Source organism: Lonchura striata, chromosome 5 (genome assembly GCF_050655825.1).
Source record: "Lonchura striata isolate lonStrDom1 chromosome 5, ASM5065582v1, whole genome shotgun sequence".
NCBI classification, from domain to species: Eukaryota; Metazoa; Chordata; class Aves; order Passeriformes; family Estrildidae; genus Lonchura; species Lonchura striata.
In genome coordinates this window covers 44,948,668-44,970,804 of record NC_140707.1, presented here as the reverse complement: position 1 = coordinate 44,970,804, position 22,137 = coordinate 44,948,668, and the positions used below count along the sequence as shown (strand labels likewise).

General features: G+C 36.1%; 1 long non-coding RNA gene across 1 annotated transcript; it reads right to left on the bottom strand.

Moving 5' to 3' along the window:
• Positions 1–530: 530 nt before the first annotated feature.
• On the bottom strand, positions 531–20,744 carry LOC146767348 (uncharacterized). The gene is made up of 3 exons (XR_014955612.1): positions 17,954–20,744; positions 5,227–5,342; positions 531–3,476 (listed from the first exon to the last, which is right to left on the bottom strand). It is a non-coding gene; the product is annotated as an uncharacterized LOC146767348 (long non-coding RNA).
• Positions 20,745–22,137: the final 1,393 nt, after the last annotated feature.

Below are 22,137 nucleotides of genomic sequence, written 5' to 3'. Positions count from 1 at the left end.
AAGCACAGGGAGATGGGAAATGGGGTTTAAAATCAGTTCATCACATGGTTTCTGAAGCTTCTTCCTCCTCAAGGAGGAGCCATCCCCTTTCTCCAGTCCCTTATGGGAAACTGTCCTCCACAAACTTCTCCAACATTAGTCCATCCCATGGGACCGCACTTGTCACAGACTGCTCCAGCATGGATTCTGTTTTTTCCACAGACTGCAGGTGGATCTACCATGGACCTCCACAGGCTGCAGGGAAACAGCCTGACTTGCCATGGTCTGCAGAGGAATCTCCACTGCAGTTCCTGGAGCACCTCCCTGCCCCTTCCCCTTCCTCCTGGATCTTGATATCAGCAGAGTTGTTTCTCTCATGCATTCTCACTCCTCTCTTCTCTGGCCACAGTTTCACCTGTGCAGTAGTAGGTTTTCTTCCTAAATATTTTATCGCAGAGGCACGATGGTCTCTGCCATGGCCAGCAGCAGGTCCATCCTGGAGCCTGCTGACATTGGCAGGACATGGGGAAAGCTTCTGGCATCTTCTCACAGAAGCCACTCCTGTAGCCACCCAGCTCCACCAGAACCTTGCAATGCAAACCCAGCACAGTCTTGTAATTATCTATCAGAACTCCTCTGCTATTATTACTGGATCTGCACTGGCTTAAATTATATATTACCATTAATTATGCATATTATGACAGAATGTGACACCTTATTTTGCTGTAAGAATAGAATAAGGGTGAAGAACCAGTTCAAAAGTATTTAACGTGTAGTAAAGCACAGGAGATAAGCACTGATAGGTGAATTACAAGACTGTGTTGATAAGCTTTCAAAATCTCAGTAATTCAAAGCTACAAGTTAGGATACGTCTTCAGCTGTTGATGGATATCATAACAGCAGAAAACCTGCTACACTGCAATAGCACAGTCTTTTACAGATTATTAAAATTACCACATTTAGACATGCATATAATAGATTCATATTGCCCTTTTGAGTAGAACACCAAAGAGGAAATTATTCTATTTATTTGGAGAATTAATCAGTGCCACCAAAAATTCATTTGAACAAAAATAATATTCTGTTATAATGCTCTAGTGTGTGTTCAAAGTGTGTGGATGTTTAGTAGATGATTTTTAAAATATCAGTTTGCTTGTTAAAAACGCTATACAACAGAAAAAGCAAATTACTAATACAATATTTTCAAATTAGTGAAAGGCTGATTCAACTTTTCTTTCTGTTCTACTCTGAGCAGTTGGCAAGAAAAAGCCCACACTTTTCAGCAATTTGTCTCCACAGAAACTATTGGTTTATAATACCATTTAATGCAAAAGCAAAGTTTCTTCAGGGTACCACAGCACATTCTATTTGCTCACTCTGCAGAGAAAACTTTGTATTACCTATATTTTTACATTTCTCTTCTATAGCACATGGTAGGAAACAAAAATCACAATTTCATACACCATATATAATAGAAGATACTGTACAAGCAAAATACACATAAGTTCATTGTTGCAGTGTTCCTGATACAAAACATGAGTAGGCCTATTGAAGGCAATCTATAAACTCAGGAAATTAAAATCTAGCTTTGTAGTAATTCCTTACACCACTAATTCATGACAGCTAAATCCTTTATGCAGTCACCTTTCTCAAATTAATTGCACTACAAATTACAGAGGAAAAACAAGATTATTTCACAAGGATATTAGTATTCTGAGACTTCAGAAAATTTAAATACTTAGCTTGATATGACATACTAGTGACAGAATAATTATTTTCCATTAATATTTTCTGAAATTTCAACTCAAATTACAATTTAGCAACATTTGTTATCGACACAATAAAAATCTGAGTGACTTGTGAAAACAAAATATCAGCATACAAATAACACTCTGTCCTTGTATTTTGTGTTTTATAACATTTTAATTTGTAAATGTTCCTAAACAAATTGAAATATTCATCTGTTTTATAAAGCAAGCTCTGTTCTGAATAAGATTGATAGCAAAAGTACCAACAGAAACTTTCTCTTGTTACTGTGATATATATATTCATTGCATTTTGTAGACTTCATTAAAATTTATTGCCTGGAATAAACTGGATTATCCAGAGTGTTCACATTTAAATTGAGTATTTTTGATCCACACTAAAGTCAGTGAGGATGAGTGGTGTACTTATTCAGTGCAACCACAGATTAAGCAAATATTAACAATGAAGTGCTGTTAACAAGAGCAAAGAGGAACAGAATTGCTGAAGTCAATTACATCCACATTTCCAGTGGTGAGACTCTGGACCAGGATTCCCAGGTAAATTGTGGATGTAATCGTGGAGGTGTTTAAGGTCAGGCTGGATGGGACTCTGAGAAACCTGATCTAGTGGAACGTGTCCTTTCCCACAGGAGGGGAGGCTGGAACTACATGACCTTCAAGGTCCCCTTCCAGCCCAAACCATTTTATGATTCTGTGATTTTCTGAATTGAAAAGCAATTGTTTTGTTGTTTGAGTTCAAAATACGCACTTTTATACCACCCATGTCAATTTTGTAATTTTAATTTTCTTTCTAGTTCAACTTTAAGGAATTTGAATTTTGGCCATTAAATCTGTAAACACTTTGAATGCTACAAAGAAAGTTCTACAGTACTAGTATCTTCTACTATGAAAGTAATTATAAACTAAAGTCATCTTAACCTTCTTGCCTTTTCACTGTGTAATTAAAAATTGAGAGCTAGTCCACAGACCAAATCTCTGGTTCCACAATGTAAAGAGAAAAGTTTCTTATTGTATATAAATAATTTAAAACATTTTTTCCTAATATAGCCGTTGAATAGACAGTCCTTTGTGTCTGCTCAAGACTCTATCACATAACTGGAACCAACTCCTGACTGCAGACTGAAAATCAAACAGATCATTAAATAATTGATCCTTAAGAAACACTTACTTAAGACACACTAAAGACATTGAACAAAATGTCAATAAAATTTATCAAAGTTAAATGTCTTCATGTTCTTCTCACTTCTCAAACATACAATCCAGAGCACATGAATTTGATATACAAGTGAAATCATTATCTTTGTATGGCTATTATGATCTTGCTGCCAATCACTAGCACTGCTACCAACCTCTTAAAATATGTATACTTGTACATTCTTACTCTTTCAAATTTTATTTTAATAAATTAGTATTTTTAAGAAATGCAAATTTAATAAGTAGTAAGTGAATGCTAAAACTATCTCAAAGTTCATTTTAAGCTACAATGCTTAAAATTACAGTCAAGTAAGAAAAGTAATAGCAGTCTTTTTTTTTTTTTTTTTTCCTCAGGCAATGAACTTTCAATTGTTTAGGCAAATATTTTCTGCAGAAAGCCCTTACCCAGCATCATGGTTTGATTCCTTGGAAACAAGGTGCTTCGAGTCATCTCTGTAAATCCACTTCTGGAAAAATATGCAGGATCCACTTCCTCACCACCTGGCTGTGGTCTCTGTAGGCAACCTTGCAGTTGCACTGTAACATTTTAAACATGTTAGAATTCAAGGGTAAGGGCAGGTTGTTGTAGGCACACAGTTTGTGGTACCTGGGAGCAGGGCTGAGCCCCATCCCCAGTGGGCACAGCTGTGAGCAGCAGGTGAGCAGCACTGGCAGCAATGAGCCATGGAGGGCCCGGGCACTGCCCAACCACCCAAGGGAGCAGAGGGCACACAGGGGCAGTGCATCAGCATGAGGGGATAAAAGGCTGGGCATGCCTGGATAAATCAGAATTAATTGAAGATGATGAATTGTCTAGTATCATGTTCATTAACACTTTGATCACTATTCATAACTACAGCCATGTTTGCTGAAATTTAAAAGCCAGTTAGTGTGACCTAAATTAAAAAGAAAACATTATATGTGAGAAGCTCCTGAGTGAAAGCCGATAGCTTATTAGTATCCTTTACAATTCCAAGATATTCTAAAAGCTTCAATGCTAATAATGAATTGATGATAATACACAGCAGCATGTACATTATTAATAGTTATCTATGTATTAATAGAAGCACAGCCAGGCTTGTCTGAAACTACACTTCAAGGACTGCTCCTTAATGTTATATCTGAGGAACAGGTTTGTGAAGATAAACGTGACATTGATTATTCATTTAAGAATTGACAATAGGGAAAATCTTATTCCTTTTAGGTATATTTAACCTTGTGTAATGGTAGTATAGATCCTTCAAAATCTCAAAGATCGTCCTTGTGACCAAAAGTACTCAGGCAGCAAGCTTCTCTAAAAATTTCAGTTATGTCAGCTGTGGAGGTTATCTTTAAACTCTTGTACTCTGAGGAATCACCTTGGGATTTCAAAGGAATGAACTTTTCCTAGTTCAACATATTGGGAACAGTAAAGTGGTAATTTTTGCTGCTGCTATCAAATTATTCAGACTAATCACTTTAGGTTGAAAGTGAAAGGTTGCAGTGATAACACTTAATGACTGACAAAGTGACAGATTATATGATGACAAATACAAAGGAACACTGCTTCCTGGTGGTGCAGACATTTTGTGATAGGCTCGTTTGATTAAATAGACTTACAATTTAACCTTCCACCTTTAATTTAGTTTCCTATTTCCTGTCAAAGGTTGTCCTCGTTTGTAAAATAAGCTTGTATTCTATTTGCCATCTGTTGGAGGTTGGGCAGGTTTGTTATCTCTTCCAAGAACAATAGTTTGCTCTGAAGAGGTAATGGTTTGTTAATGGGCCATTGACTGACTCAATGCAGGGCTGGAAACGTTACACCATCCCATTGTGAGATGCTCCACCCAGAGGGGGAAGCCAAGCACTCTTTTATGGTATAAAGGGGTAGCTTTTGGGGAGACAGAGCAGCTCTCTCTCTTTGCGGGATTCCCAGAGAAGCGGCCGGAGCGCGCTGAGGCGACGGCGGCGGAGCTTGGAGGCGGCCCCGGCGCAGAGGAAGACCGGCCCCACTGCCACCAGATCTTCAGAGAAAACTATACCTTCTAAATATCACCACTTCAGCTGCAATTCATCAGCCACTGCAAGAGGAGCAGCTGTCATTTCAACTGGACTGCTACCAACACCCCGACTCCTCAGGGTGTCAGGTTGTGGACTTTATCACTAGCTTTGTTTGTACCAATTGCATTTGCCTTTTTAAATTGTTATTTAGTTTCTCCTAGTAAAGAATTGTTACTCCCATTCCCATATCTTTGCCTGAGAGCCTTTTAATTTAAAAATCCTGGTAATTCGGAGGGAGGGGGTTTACCTTCTCCATTGCACAGGAGGCTTTTGCCCTCCTTCACAGATTCCTGTCTTGTCAAACCAAGACAAAGGTGTTGTCCATGCTATCTTAAAGCAGGTCTTGAAAATTCACATTTTTCTCTGTTGAAAAAAAAAAGAAAAAGAAGAGATTAGAATAAAACTCTGAACCTCAAGACTGGTTCAGAAAGCACCAAACTGCATTACTAAAATTTTATACCATCCCCTTGGGCCAGATACACTGGAGGTTACTGATGCTTGTAGCTATACTGCAGTACAAACACATTGCATTATAAACACTTTAAACTCACGTTGTCTAAAAACAATTTTTTTCACTGAATACTTTAATCTATAATTTTAATAAAATGTGTTGAATTTCACTGAAAACTTTCACTACTGCTGTTCTAAAATGAGTTAGGGAAAATATCAATGCCCTTTCACCACCTATTAAAGCATTTAAGATATTTACATTGATTCAGGAGTTGCTATAGATCAATAAAGTGTTTCTTTGGGAAACAGGCAACCACAAACTCTCAACATAATTTTTCCTTTTTTTTTCCTTATGTTTCCAGTGCACATTCAATACCTGTGCAACACCCTGGTTAATGAAAACTGACTGTAGGTCTAATGAACCAATCATAGTGAAAAGTTTTCCAAATTCAGAGACTTTTCACAGGTCTTGAATCCCTGTAGTCACAGGTATCAGTCTGTTGTGTCGTTGTTTCTTCAAAACATGAGCAAAATACAGGACAATACATTGCATTTGGTGACTCAATTGCCATCAACAGGACTCAGGACAAGCCTTCTGTCAGCACTTACAGAGCTGTCTGCCTATCAGCTAAACCCCTTCTCTCAAAAGCTGGTAATATCCCTGGTTGCAAAGAGGGACATCTCTGCAGACATGGCAAAAATCAGTAATGACTGGGTCGGCGCCACAAGTCTCCAGTGCCTACAGTTCTGACCCCTATTATTTTCCTGGATTGATTAATTTTTCCACTCTTCCAGGTAACAAAATGAATATTTAAACAATTTTAAAGCACCATATATATGCTAATTATTGGGGAAATGAAACTAATAACATCAGGGAAAAAAGGAGGCCTAGAGAAAAAAAGTAGTAAAAAATTTAAATATGTCTTACAGATGAGTGCTGAAAAGGACAAGGGAAAAACATGTCTAAGTGTGATGAAGAAAAATTAAAGGGAAAGAACAAAAAAAATTTTCATGAAGCATACATACAGAAAGAATGTGAGAACAGAAATGCACAAAAGAGTAAAAGGTGGTCAGAGAGTAGAAAATTTTAATTTCTAATTCCATTGTCACAAGCAGTTGTAGATGTGAAAAGTTTAAAAGAGTCAAAAAAGCCAAAGGTTGCATTCTTGGAAGAAAAAAATAATTTTAAGGACTAGTAGATATGAAGGATTAATTCCTGTTTTTCAATGTCTGAACTGTAAAGTGCTGGAGAAATGCAGGAGAATTTTCTGGGGAGCTGCTAGTTGCAATTACTATATTCTTACCCTTTCTTTATGCTCTCCTGGCTATGCAATAAGCAAGCAATGAAACCACTGCCATCACTCCAGACAATTAATTAATCCTAAACATAACAGAAATAGCTAAACGTTCTTAATAGTACTGGAGTTCAGCTCCTAATCAGCAGCAAAACTGGAAGATAATTATAATATATTTTGGCCACTAAGATGCAACAAATCTTATAGAGAATCAGCTTATATATTTTAAGTTCTATAATGCAGCTGATTTAAATGTTTCATGTAAAGAGTTTTCAATATTTCCTTTAAAAAACATTGATTTAACAATATCTAAATCTTTCAGGTAGAAATAACTGATTTTGTGAACATTTCTACTAAATATATCCAAGTTATCTGGTTTAGCAAGTTTGAAATCTATTTCAACTGCATTGTTTGACTTTTATTATGTAATTTTTACAAGAAAAAAAAGTGCTTGGAGTTCATCATGAGAAGTAGAATTAATGTGAAGCAAAGAAGCTGCAAGAACCCCCATGTTAATAACCCATCACCTTCTCTCCTTGCATTGTATTAGCATTTGACCTGACATTTTATTCAGTAGTAGTCAACTCATAAATGAAACTATCAGGTTTTGCAGATATTATTACAAACTATTTCTGGTTGCATCTTCAGATTTTATTTTACTATAATTAAATACATGGGGTTGTTTTTCCATAGGGTACTTCTGCACCTGTTTTTCGCATGGGGCAGAAGAGAATGTGATCTGCATGCCTGTTCAATCTACAGGGCTACATGAAGAAGAACAATTCTGGGTTAAAAAAAAGACAAAAAAATACAAAGGGCTTATTGATACCCTAAATCAAGAAAGCAACTGCAGCTCTGGAAACCTCAGAAGCCAATGCCTTATTCTGAAGTCATGCCCAACCATATATCCTTCCATAATTACCATGGACATAAGAAGAGATAAGCTTCAGCTCATATGCAAACCTAAATTCATATCATATAGAGCTAGGGATAATATTATGCAGTCTTTGAATATCCAAGATGCAAATTTGAGCCCATATTTTTTTTTATATTTACTTTTCAGCAATACAGAGGTTCATAAATTATCTTTTAGAGAAGAACATATCATTTTAGCTCATATTTAATTCTGCCATCTTGAAATTTATGTCCCACTGAAAAGGAACACTGCAATGCAACAGATCTGCCCGAAATATGTCATGGATCATGCTTTATTCAAAATTACCCCTGATGGTAAATAAGATGTTTACACAACATTCTGCAAACTATTTGTACATTGGAAAAAAGAAGTCATTGGAAAAGTGGAAAAACAAATCCACTGAGATTCCTGTAATTGAACAGAAGAGGGAAGTAGAGGGCCAACGTCAGTACAGTTCCAGCTATTGAACTTCATCAGGGCTATTTTCCAATTACACTAATGAGTCAAAATATCTGGAAATTAGTGACAGTTTCTGTGCAGCAAAAGTTGCACCCAAATAATACTGAAGTGAATTTGAATGAGCTAGATGACAGCAGAGAATGGAACAAATGTTTTAAAAGATCATAGTAGTTTCCCCTGCTTATCCATCAGATATCCAAGAGAACAGTCAAGTAAGAATGATTTCATGTTTAAAGTAGGGTTGTGATTGCCATCAAGAAGCTGAAGACAATCAGCAAATGTTAATCTAGAACCTAGATAGATACTATCTAGAACATGATTAAAATCCTAAAACAGAAGCTCTAAGGGTTTTATAAAGACATCCATTTGACAATTCATTACCTCATAATCAGTGTGGAGGAGAAATAGCTTGGTGTGTGCATCTGTGTGCCAAAGACTGCATAACTACATCCTCAGTGCTGGTTCCTTTCTGATCAGGTTTTCAATCTTGAGTATAAGAGGAAAATCAGAGCAGCAAGGGTGAGAAAGACAATCACCATGTCAGTATGGTGGGCATTGCCTTAAACTGCCTAATAATTATCTAGTTTTGAAAAATATCTATGAACTATTTACAGACTACCAATTCAGCAATGAAAGAAAGTGCCTCTTTGAAAACAAGAATGGTAGCTGAAAGCTAATGGTAACAGTTCTAAGGCTGATCCTTTCAGACACCAGATTGCAGAAACTGCATAGAATAACATACCTTTGCCTTCTGTTAGGGATGTCCAAGTGACAGAACATGTTTTCAAAAGGGAAAGCAGACAACAGCTCATTAGAATGTTTTCAGGTAATTTTTTGAGTTCTTCCTAGAAGCCTTGCTTTTTTATTAAAACCTACCAAATTGCAAGAATTATTTTTACCAAATATTTTTCAACTCAGTATTTCTTTTTCACTTACTTGTCTTCAGTGACTTTTCTGGAGTGTGAAAATAAAGCTGACATTCCATTTCATTCATGTTTTAGGATTAAATGAATATACATAATTTTTGACCCACTGCATATGCACTTTTTGGACCATTTTACAGAGTTTCACAGCATGAAAAGATGTAGACTGTGGAAACAGAGCTGTCAGCCTAATTTGAGAAACAGCAACAACAGCAGAAAAATAACAAAGCCAACTAACCCTTTAGTCCAAGGAGTGAAACTACAGTAGTAGCAAATTCAATCCCTGCTGTGAGGGGACATTTCTTGTGTATTTCTTTCTTGACTCTTTCCTATAAGTGATTTTTTTTATACAGGGGAGTTATTCCTTACTTCATTTACAAAGAAAATAAAGTCAGTAGAACTGAACCAGCAGCCTGAAAATATACTACTAGGTTTCCTTAAAAATTCTTATTTAATCACTTCTCCATATCAACACTGACTTCGTAATTTAATGTGTAGGTTTTGGAATTTCTGCCTTGAGTTCTTTCTGCTTCTCTTGAAATTATCCTTCTGATTTTTGCATCACAGTCACTCTTAATGAAGGTACACTGCCAGTTCAAAAGCAATGGACGGAATATTAAATTTCACTGTCCTGTGATTGCACAGACCAATGAATCTCCCATTCCTGAACATGGAGTGCAAAAGACTGCCCATTTTGATCATTCAGTGGGAATTTTGTGTAATACTGAATCAAATCAATATCTTGCATACTATTCTTTGCATACTGATAATATGTACAACCCCTATACGTATATACCTGTGAGCTTTTGAAACAGAAAGCATTTGAGCTGAAATATAAGTTACCTGGGTCACAACTGTCATTTCCAAAGAGTTCTCTGAGGCCCTTTATCGGATCTTCATTTTACATCTTTGAAAGGGACAGCAGTCATTCTAACAGTTACATTTCATATGAAAATTAATGTATTTTCCTAATATATTAAATCTGTGATAACAATACAGTTCTTGCTATTAATGGTGAAAATTATTCTGTTTTTCTCTCCCATACCTTTGTTTAAACTTTCTACGGGACCAGAAAATTCTTTTCCAGGAAGTGCCAAAAAATCATCGTGGTATCTCAATATTCTTAAATCTTTAAGACAAAAGGTGTGAGAGATCCCAACCAACCTTATCCCAGGGGAACCAGGTAGACAGAAGTCCAGGAATGCTCTAGTTCTTCTTGTACAGCACATCACATCACAGAATAATGGAATCACAGACTAGACTGGGTTAGAAGGAACCTTAAATTTAGATCATCTAGTTCCAGTCCCACTGCTGTAACACCTTCCACTAGAACGGATAGCTTAAAGCTTTATGTTTTCTAACGAGACTCACTTCTCTGGGCAACTTGTGCCAGTGTCTCACTACCCGTGTAATAAAGAATATGTCCTTACAGCATTTTGATTTTAGTGTGAACACAGGCACTGCAGCGAGCACAGGCACTGCATAATGGCAGGCGCAGTTCCTGCTCTGGAGAATGGTACCCATCCATCCACATTGCAACTCCTTTAAACTTTCTTTGCAACTTTGAGTTCAGTAACCTGCACTGGATATAAAAAATACAACTCTTAAATTCCTTACAGGGTTGTTGTGCACCCATGCACCTATGAAGTAACCCTCAGTGGAGAATTTTCTAGGTCTTCTTAAAGTTGCAGAAAAGGAACATGTGGTGTTTTCATGCTCAGGCTGAGCATGAAACAAGGTCTGCAGTAGATGGTTACAAGGTCCCTCACAAAAAGTAGCTGTATTTTTTGTTTTGTTTTCTGATAGGAACTAAGTACTCTTATCTTTAACTTTTGTCTTGATGATGAATAACCCATATTGTTCTAGTTTTGTATATTTTTCTCTTAAGCCTCTTGCATAATATACATAAATATGAATGCATGTATCCGTTACAAAATTTTCTGTTGAGCTCCCCACCAACAAAAATGCTGGGGTCAACAATGATGAGCTGTGGTAATGGTACTGCTGTCACAATGAGTACAGAAGTCTGTATCCTCTAAAGAGTCTGAATTTGTGAAGAGAAGAATATATATTATTAAACAAACTAACAAACATGGAAAACAACAGGCACTTCTGAATGCATAAATCTCCTATTGGTCCCTGCAGAACTTTTTCCTATAAAGGGCTTCTCTTCCTAAAACTATGCCTAAATTATATCCTCCAGCCTAATAGAATATTTCCACTCAAGGTATATTTTCATTTGGGGACAATATGGTATCTAAATCAGTTTATTGGTCTGTAATTCCTTTCTCAGGAATATTTTCTTCTTTTCAGCCTAGATAACTTCCAGGCTATGAATAAAATATTCATTTTTCCACACCACTTACATATCCTACAGTCTTGTCACGGATGATCAAAATTACAACAATCTTTCCATGCCTGTGACAACAGTAAATTCTGGAATATCCAAACTTATTTGAGCAGCAAATTGTCATGTATCAAATATGGCAGTTTTACCTAACTCAGAAATGGTCCTCAAAGAGTAATCTGCATAAAATTTGCAAACATAAAGATGAATGTTGTGATGGTCAGAAAAGAAACATATGTACTGGTCTATGCTCACAGTTCAGAAACTGCAGTCAGCTATATTAACTTGTAGATAATGAGCACTCTGGGCAGGGCAAGCCATGATCAAAGGGGCTTCAACCCTGCCAGAGGCTTCAACCCTATGGTTCCAAGCTACAGGGCAGCCCTGGTCCCAGGGGGCAAAGACAGCACCTCCAGCCCCACATTCAGTGGGACCACACCAAGCAAGCTGGCCAGACCTGCTCCCCACCTGCAGGGAGGCTCTGCAAAGGAAGCCTCTGGCATCTACTTTGGTCCCTTGTCCTAAGGAACTTGCAAAAGTGTATTTGAAAATCAGGTTTGTTTTTAAACTTTTCCTGTTTTAGATAAAAAGACATTCATCACTCTTCCAGTACGAATTTAAAATAAGTAGTTAATACTGATTGGAAAGAGTCAAAGTTTATTTTCCTGGTCAACAAAACTGTGCAAAGTATTTATGCAGGGCAGGCAATTTCAGCAAAATTATAGGCTTTCTCAAGGTATATATAATTATTGACATTTCTGTCTCAATTTCTACTTCTAAATGACCAGAAATAATATTCTGATTTTTACAGAAGTCTTAATTGTCTTTTCTCTCCTGTGGAGAATTTTGATGCATTTTCTAGAAGAGGGCATTTTGCACCAAAGTTGGAGGTTTTTGTTGACTCCCCCCCGAGGAAGACTTGGTCCCACATGCTCAAATCTCGTGTTCTGTAGCAGGCTTGACCTCTCTGATGCTAAGCAGCTGGGGTATTTTCCCTTAAGGGAAAAAATGTCTTTTGTCTTTAAGTACAAAAGTGTCGGTTTTCCCATACACTTCTGTGTCCTATATATTATCTCAGCAGAGGTACAGTCCACATGATTAAACTCTGTAATGTCAGACTACATTTTCCTCCTGTGGCCTGTGCTGTTCACTTATCAGGAGAAAAAGTATTGATGATAACTCTGTTTTCATTAACTTTGCTGTTTTGTATTAACCAGTTTCATGCTCTGTTGTTTTACCAGCTGATAATACTGATACCTGTTCTGAGTGATACCCCAGATTTTAATCTTCTGAACCTCGGAGTAAATATAATTGATAAAATAAAAACTTATAGATGCTTTTAAATCTAATTGCAGATATTTGAGAAGAAAAAAATTGCAAATGTAGCCAAGAACATTCTTTTATAAGCATATGCCACTCATTCTGTGAGCAGACCAGAATATTCACAAAACACATATTCTCATGAGTTACTTTTTAGTAATTACTTCTGTCAGATAGAAAAAAATCAAAGTTCATGCATTTAAAGTATATGTTCTCTGTAATCATCACCACAAATGTTGGTCCACAGTTTGCAAGAGTAAGCTTCTAGAAATGTGTGGAACCTATTGTGGCGTTGTAACAGTGTTTAGTCTCAAATGTCAAAAAATCCCTATAATTTACTTTTTAGGACCGCAGGATACAAGAATAAATTCACAATAACAGTCCATCTCAATTGCATTATTAATTCTTCACAAACCAATAACTAATGGGACATAATGACTCTTTTAATTTTCTGTTTTAACTGAAGGTCATGGAGAAAATAAAAATTATGTTATTACTATCCACAGAATACTGAATATACTGCTCTTTTTAATGACTTAATTTTTCATATGTTTGTCTCCATGTGAGATGTGATGTTGATCTATGGCTTCTAGAGCATCTACAGTAAAAATTATAAGATCAGAATGCGAAAAGGATTAACAGCCACACCCATATATCATTAAGTTGTCATAACTTTGTATTAGATGCTCTTGCTGAAACAAAACAAAACAAAACACACAACAAAAGAGCAAGAAGAACCACTGCTGCCTACTATGATCTTTCAGCCTTAGTCTTGCCTGAAATTCAAGTAATAACAAGCTTCTCAAGTTTTCATCGAAGTATTTGCTGTGCTGTTCATAATTCAGCTACTGAGATTAAAACAATCCCTTCAACCTGGTGTGAAGATGTTGGAATCAACTGATTCTTGCCAGCTCATAATTTGCTCTTACTTGTCCCTCCAAATGAGAGCAGAAAGCTGTCTACTGGAAACTTTGATGTGGATTCCCAATGCATTAAGGTAAGAAGAGTCAGAGAGGTCTCCTGAACCAATCCGATGGTGGGGGAAACTGTGGGAGGACACAGGGTGATTATGAGCAATTAAGTGACTGAACTTTTATCGTCACTGGGAGAAGGATTTCTTAATGTGAGGGAACACAGTCACTGAGGTCCAAAGCATACATTTCCAGGTTTGACAGCTACACTGGGCTCACAGTGCAGCCAGGCACAGAGAACCCTCCATGTGAAGGGAGGAGTGAGGCAATATTGGAACTAAAGGCACCAGAAACAGACAGAAGAACCCCTATGGGATTAATCCTTCTCCAAGATAAAATGGTACTGTAGTAAGGTGTTTTAAATTATTCTATTTCCTCAACTCTGTAAGAAAAATCCCATTAAATAGGTGACAGTGCTGAGACTGAAAATTGTGTTGACAGAAGGGTGCATCATGAAAAAGACGAGGTCAAGGGAAGAACATTTGAGTAAGCCTTTTTTACATCCACTTCTATTTCTCCACATCTCACATTGTTGTCTTACACTGTCTATTTTTTTCCCAGCAGCACAAAATAGCCATTGACATTAAGAACCTATTCTCAGACCAAGTATTAGCTAATGTGCTAATAATTAATTCTGTGAAGCAGTTCAGTGAAAATTATTTGTAATCTGTGCTGTGGGCTGTCACAAAAGTATGCAAATTCTAATGCTATTTTATTATTTTCTACTACTTTGTTTCCTTATGCTTTGGGAAACTTCAAACATGAAGCTGTATCTTAACTAAGTACTTGGTGGGAAAGAAGTGCTGAGCTTTCACATAATGGTGAGACTTAATCACTAATGACTCTGTACTGACACTGTCTACTTATATTTGCAAGTATTTAATTGCTTCTGAAAGAATTAATTCCTCTAATAGGTCAATAAATAATGCACAATGAAGTAATCTCTCAACTTTAATTCTAATAATCAAAGAGAAGCAGTCTTGGACAAGATCTGTATCCCACATCAAACTTATCTTTTTATATTCAAAATACAAACCAGCACTCAAGATACTGCTCTGTACCATTTGTATGATTTTTCACTCCAGAATGGTAGGTAATTTTCTTGACAAATTACCTATCAGGGAGAATTTTAATCAGCAAAGTGATTGCCTAGGTATTAAGGCCTAATATTCAAACTGCTATCTAAATATTAAGTACAATTATTTATTTTCACTGAAACAAAATAATCTGTTTTTAACCTATAAAAAGAACAAAAGTTCAGACTAAGAAGAAATGATTTTGTCAAAAATATCATAATATTCTACTTTCTTAGGAAAATGGAATTAATTTATCTTATGATATAAAAATGTTTAGTGAAATCACATCAGGAAAAGCACAGAAATATAAACAACCTATGATAATCCCAGAGAGCTTCAATCCTAACTAATTTATAAATGCAATGTTTTTAATCTCCCATTGAGCAACTGTTTAAAGAGGTGAAAGCTTTCTTAGAATTTTAGCATTAATGTTCTTTCTTCCCAATTAGTTCTCATTGTTCATTTCTATTAGACTAGACTAAGGCCCTTGGCTTTTTTAAAGAGCATTCTTTTCTTGACAGAGTCCCAGTGGTATAGGAAACATAATTCTTAAGTAGAAAAATTACCAGAAGGATATAGAAGTAAAAAGTATAAAAGAAGGAAAAAACAGTTTAATTACTATGAACTCCTTTATGTCTTTTTCTTTTTTTCTTTTTCTTTAAATGTAATTCAGTGAATTAACCAGTCACCATCATTTTTTACAGGGTTTTGTTTTTCCTATTAAGGGCAATGTCTTAGTTCCTAAGAGCAATTATAATTAAATGTGTTCATCTGAGAATAAATATGTGTTAATATGGTTGATTAATGTGTCCAAAACTCACTCTCCAAAGAGCAATAAATCTAGTATCTCTTACAACTGCCATTTAAAATGAAACTAGCACATACCAAATGACACCCAGTCATCCCTTCCAACATCAGCCATTCTGTGATTCTATGAATTTAGGCTCAAATGCATTTATTTGTTTACTCACTAACTCTCATCTAGTATCACACATCAATTATATGGTCCATTTTCTGTGGAAGTGATATTTTATGTGTTTCATTTTAATTATTGGAGAGGAAGCATTTCCAACACGTATTTCAGACTGAAAGTGGAGAGGACAGGTGAAATAAAAGATTACTGTGATCACCCAATTCTTCTCATTGATTCTAAACAGTTCTGACAGGTATCTTAGTCTTCAAAGTATTTTCTAGATTACAAAATTTAGATTATAGGAATTGGACAATATAATTCCTAAACCACCACACAAGTCCTGATTTAATGTTGTCTGGGCCAGAAAGTCTTCCATGTTAAACAATCAAGTGAGTACTAGATATCCTTCTTTGAAGAACGTGGCAGGAGCAATGAGACAGTGTGAGTACTAGAGATGTTCATACTTACACTGTAAACTTCTACAGCTGGGTGAGATCCATATGACTTGTCTTTCTATACCTAAATCTTGCAGTCAAATTTGAAAAATGTCTGGTACTTTCTGATACCTGTTTTCAGGAATTCTTAAGATAAGACTCTAAATTTGCCACAGAATGAACTGTGATAATGATGTAACATGGTTTGGAATTCCCAGGAAACACGTGCTTTGGAATTGATGGGCGGTCTCACATGAACTCATAGGAAAAGGGCTTCCCTGAAATTATTTGGATGTCTTAGGCACCTGGACCTCTGAGTTCAGTACCTGTGTGAGATTGTAGTCTGCATCATGGAACTGCCTTTTTAACAAGGGCTTTCTTCTGCATGGAGGTGATAGGGAATATGTTCAAATGTATTAACCAACAATTCTATGGTGAAGGTATGGGTGCTAACGTCTTTGAAATGGGTCTTAATGTCTTTACTAACTTCAAGCAGCAGGTTGGTTACAAAGCCTAGACAGCTTAGCTCCTGAAACAGACAAGGTTCTGCACAAGCTTGAGTTTCTGAACTTCAGGGTAAAATGCCAGGTTCAAGCAAGGAATAAGAGGGGAATATGTGGTAGGTGGTTCAGGAAGGCTGTACCTTCCTAGTGCCTCATCAATGGGGAAAGAAAGAGGGCAACATGTGGCCGGGAGTTTGTGATAAAAGGAGGCTGCACCCTCTAAAATGTCAAGAGAGAAAACCCCACGGGCTGTGCTCCAGTGGACTCTCTCCCTTTATTTTAATAAAGTTTCAGGACTCCTCTGTCTCCTTTATGGATGTTGGCTTTTCATAGCATGATTTTTGGTACAGGGGTATCTGGCTTTCCCCTTGTAAAGTCAGATTTTCAGTTGCAGCCTCTCAGCTCCAGGTGATCTTACCAGTATCCCAATAGCCCTTTAATTTACATGTCTAAATGTCATCTAAAATACTTGATCAGAGTCATCTATATTCCTTTAGGCAAAGAATGATCCATTATCATTAAGTATCAAAAGTATCTCAGCAGGATAGTGAGAATTTCAACCTTTATGTTCCTAAGGTTTTTTTAAGACAAGACAACAAAGTTTTAATAAACTTTTGGGGGTTGAAAAAGCTTTCTTCATTGTGAATTTGGATGGATGATTATAGCTTGATTTAATTTTTAATAAAATTGACTGAAATAAAGAAACAAAATACTCTCAGAATTCCAGATAATTATTCAGAATATCACTCATGTCATATTTCATGCAAAAGAGTGTCTCAGAAAATGTCAGAAACATGCCATATGTTTTCTGTTCCAATTAACAGAAAATACCTCACAATCCTGCAGTCACCAAAGTGAGATTTATTGCAATTCAAAGGCAGACATGATAATTCACACCAGTTAATACTGTTGTGCTAGTGTTATAGGGTAGAATATGGCTCCGTCCTTCTAAATATGAAAGTAAGTGAAAACACTTTTAAAACCTGGGATGTAAATTGTCCTCATCTCAACCTTAATCTCAATCTGTGATCTTAGTCCTTTGGGCCTCCGGTTCTCCTCTCCAGCCCAAGGAAGGGGTGGGAACCGGGGGAGTGAGCCGTGTGTGTGTTTTAGTGGGAGCATTACATTGGACAATATAATTCCTAAGCCACCACCCAAGTCCTACTGAATTTTATTGGGGCTTGGGTCAGCACTGCAGTGCGCCTGTAAGTTGCAAACTTACTACATCTCACACTAAAACCCCTTATGATTTCAAAAAAGCTTGAATAAAATGGCAACACATCGCCAAGCGCACAGGAACATGCTGAGAATCAAACATTATGAAAGCTTTCATCCTGCAAATGTTCTTAAACGTCAGTTTCACTTACCATTTTCAGACATATGGACTCGGTGCCTGTTTCTTCTCCACAATTAATGTTTCTATAAGACAGGAATCTTACACTTTCTGAGACTTTCTCAATCTTACACTTTCATCTCCTGTGAGTACAACACTAGGAGAAGATAAAAAGAGAAGAGGGTAATATTTATCAACATCTGAAGGTTTTCTTCAAGTTAGTAGGCATATAATGTTTGTTCAAACACTTACATGGTATCGGTACTGTCTTAACATGAACATACTTCAAGAGAAATCTTGCCTGTTTTTTATTTTCAAAAGTCTCAGTCATGAAAATATAAGCCAAGTTTGACTCAAAATCTGGTGATTCTTTGCTTCCAGAATGTTTGTATGGTGCAAATTCTATATTTTCTATTTCTATACTTGGGAAAGTATATTCTGCAAATTATTAGCCATTCTACAGGTAAAAGAATAATTTGTGTTCAAATAAATTTGCAGTAGAAGCTTTACCTTCACATAATTTTTTTTAAAAGATCTGTGAAACATTTATCCTTAAAATCAACCTTGTATACTGCAAGTGTTTAAATATCAAACTTATCTTCCTCAATGTGACATTATTCCACAGTAAAATTCCATAGTTAAAACTTTGACCTCCTTAAACTTTTTGATAATTGCTAGATGTAATTTTATATAACTAAGAAAAATCACTTTGCTAGTTTAAGTTTTACACAAAAATTCAATACCACCCTTCCAAAATATCCTGTCAAGTAATACGTAAGGAAAAGTAAACCTATGGAGTGGAGTGACAATGAGGAAGCTATGAGGGATTTATGATTTGTCTGGGGTCTGGAGTTATATTTTTTGGAAGAAGTGGGGAAAATGTTCTAGGAGACAGATGGATATAATAGGCATTAAGTTTTTACCTTTCTTTAAGTGTTTTTCAGATCTGAGGTAATATTCTCTTTCACTCTGAAGTGTTTTGTAGGAAAAACAAAAAAACCGGAAAATTTATCCTCAGGATCTGTAAACAAGAAGAAGCATGATAGCAGCCTGAGTGTTTAAACAGGTAAACCTTTAAATGTCATTTTAGCCACCTTCTGAGCACTGGCTTTTTATTGTTTTTCCTTAGAAACACCACAGAGAAGACACAGTCCTGTTTTGCTGGCAGTGCATGAAAACCTGCCAAAGTGACAGGTCCCACAACAGAAATCTGGTGTCCTCAAAGTGCTGCTTGTTCTTCCCAAGTCTGCAGTCACACATGTTCAAGGACCAGATCCTTATCTGAACAAATAAAATTAATACTTCCACACTAAATTCATTACTTTCATTTATATCAAAAGGAAGGACTTCTGTGAATAAAGAAAACTACAGAATAGTGTGAGAAAATTACTGAATTTGAGGAATTGAAAATGTGGTTAAAGATTTCCTTGCAGTGGAACTTAGGGATTTGCAAGGCATCCTTGAATATAACATTTTGGAAAAAATGACAGAGAAAATAATTGGAGACACAAAACATAACTTTGCATTATTCTTTGTCAGAAAAATACAGACCTGATCTCTTTCTGAAGAGCTTACATTGAGAAGTTGCATTGTTAGCAAAAAGCTCCCCTCTCAATAGCAATAGTTTTAAGTAGCAATTTGGACAATAGATTTTCTTTCCATTCCTTCTATATTACCTTAAGTAGAGATTTATCTGAAAAACATTTTTGGAAAATATTCCAGAGCACAGGCTTCCTTTTTCTTTATTGGTACTACTAAAAAATAGTACCAATAGCTTCACTACATGCCTCATATATTAAATACATTCAGCATTCCCCAAATTTTAATGGTGATAAGTGAAACTAATGACCACAAATGGATTTGCTTGACTTGATTGCAAAAGTTAATTTTAGAGGTTGAAAACATTAATGTCTTATTTCATTGAGTTTTTAAAAGCCTGGAACATAATGACTTTCCTGTGCATTGCTTTTAATATGTTGCTGAATATTAAAAATAATTTTATTGGATAATAATATGTCTCTGCTTTCAAGAAATGTGACTCAGACTGGAAATGTTTCTACTTAACATAATAGATTTTCTACAATAGTACTTTCTTCAAAAGTCACCACTAAAGAAGTGGTGTTTCTCACACTAAACTACTTCTTGTATGTAACTGAACCAAACTTGCAGGAAATAAAGCATAATTTTCTTGTGAGTCAATACACAGAATTAACTGGTGGATTAAATTATTTCTTTTAGAGACCCACCATGCAGGGGGGAAAAAATGAATTACTTTTTTAATTACTCCTATTTCCTCAAGCTGTTTCCTACTGAGTTACCATACCTACAGTCATACCTCACATCAGGGAAGACCCAGCTTGGCAGTAGCTGCTACATCTGCTTTTCTAGACAAGAATGAAGCAATATTTTAGATATTAAAATTAAAGTGCTGAAGTTGGGCCACAAAGAAAGATTCTTGTTTACTAATGTGGTTCATACAGAATTCTGTATTCAGTCTCTCATTTTAATAAGGTCTATGAAGCAATAGTATAAGTTAAATCAAGATAGTTAGTTAAATTAGTTAAATAAGCAGTGGAATAAATATTTTAGGAGAAATCAAAGAACTGTTTTGAACTTTGATGAAACCTTTATCATCCTAATGAGTTCTATTACTTGAAGCTGCTGCTGGCCAGCTGTGACACTTACCAGATTCTCATGCAGCAATTTCCTCACATGTGTGAGAACTTGTGATGGGACTTCAGGTGCAGTGTGTAAAAATGTGATCAACAGCTCATATCCTATCCATGTCTACTAATTCCTCCCCCATCGGTGCTCAGTGTGGAGCTGTACCTGTAGAGGTAGAGAATGCCCATCACTGGCTGTGACAGCACAGAGGGGACTGGCTGTCCCAGAGCCCACAGTCTGTCCCTGCAGGACCCCGCTGTAACACACACATAAAGCAGCTCAGTTATCTTGCAGATTTCTGAGCGCTGTGGTTTTCCTTTGGCCTTTTCCTCACAAGGTGTTTTTGGTTCACTGCTAGACAATTACTTCAGACAATTCAATGTCTCATTGCTAACTATGAGGCTTGAAAGAGAATTAATCACGCAGCATACATCCAACATGCTGAAGAAAAGGTTTCCCTGATTGCTTTTTGTAGGTATGATCCTTGCCTTATTTAAATTGTTTAGGAATTCTCTTAGGGAACAAGGTAGATCTTTAATTTCATTATCTACTTGTAGATTTGTTCAATTTTCAATATCTTTAGTTCAATTTTCACACAAAATAAGTTTTTAATAACAGCTATTAATTCATATATGTACTTTTGGAAATAAATGTCAAAACATTTTTATCCCACTGTGTAGTGGAGCACAAAAGTGGCATGGTGACTCGGCCAGTGTCATACAACAGGTATGCCCAGTCCTATCTTTTGCAACATGCTTTCCTATGCCTAGTTAAAGAGAAAGAAAAATCAATCTCATCAATAGTTTGATTCCTAGACAAATGTATTTTCTCTAGAAATGAAAATATAATTTTTCTTCTTCACTTCTAGTTCTGACAAGCAAATCAAGTCTTTCTTTATTGGTCATATTTATCTGCAGCTAATAAAATGCTTTTAAAAACCAAGTATCCAGATTTTAATAATTTCAATTATAATTTCATGCAAGTTTGTTTGCATGCACCAACCACAGTTCAAAATTATCTAATCAAGCGACAAATAAACATTTTCCTCTGACAGATCATATCAGCTTTAGTATTCCATGCCTACAAAAAAAAATTCTTTCTCAAGAATTGTCTACGCTCAGAAACCAAAATAGAATATAATTTTCTTTGACTCAACTTCCTCTTCAAGCAGTTTCTACACAGCACTGAACATAGTTCTCTAAACTAAGCTAAACTAAACGAAACCATTTATTTGTGCATAGAGGACAAACGCATCAAAAAGCATGTGCAATAACACCATGAGTGAATTATCACCATAATATACATATGCATAAATCTCTGTGGAAATGTACACTGATGCAAATTTCAGGATAACAATCTTTGAATCTTTATTTTTAGTTCTAACTGGAATTTATTAATCAACATATTTAGTGTGTCAATAAATACTCTAGGGAATTTTTTAATGTAGTTGTGCAGCATCGTGGAGATTTATTTCTAATGCTTTGGTGCATTTGTTCAAAGGTTTTGTAAGGAGCTGTGGTGAGTCAGATGGTGTCCACAAGCAGAACTGCTAGA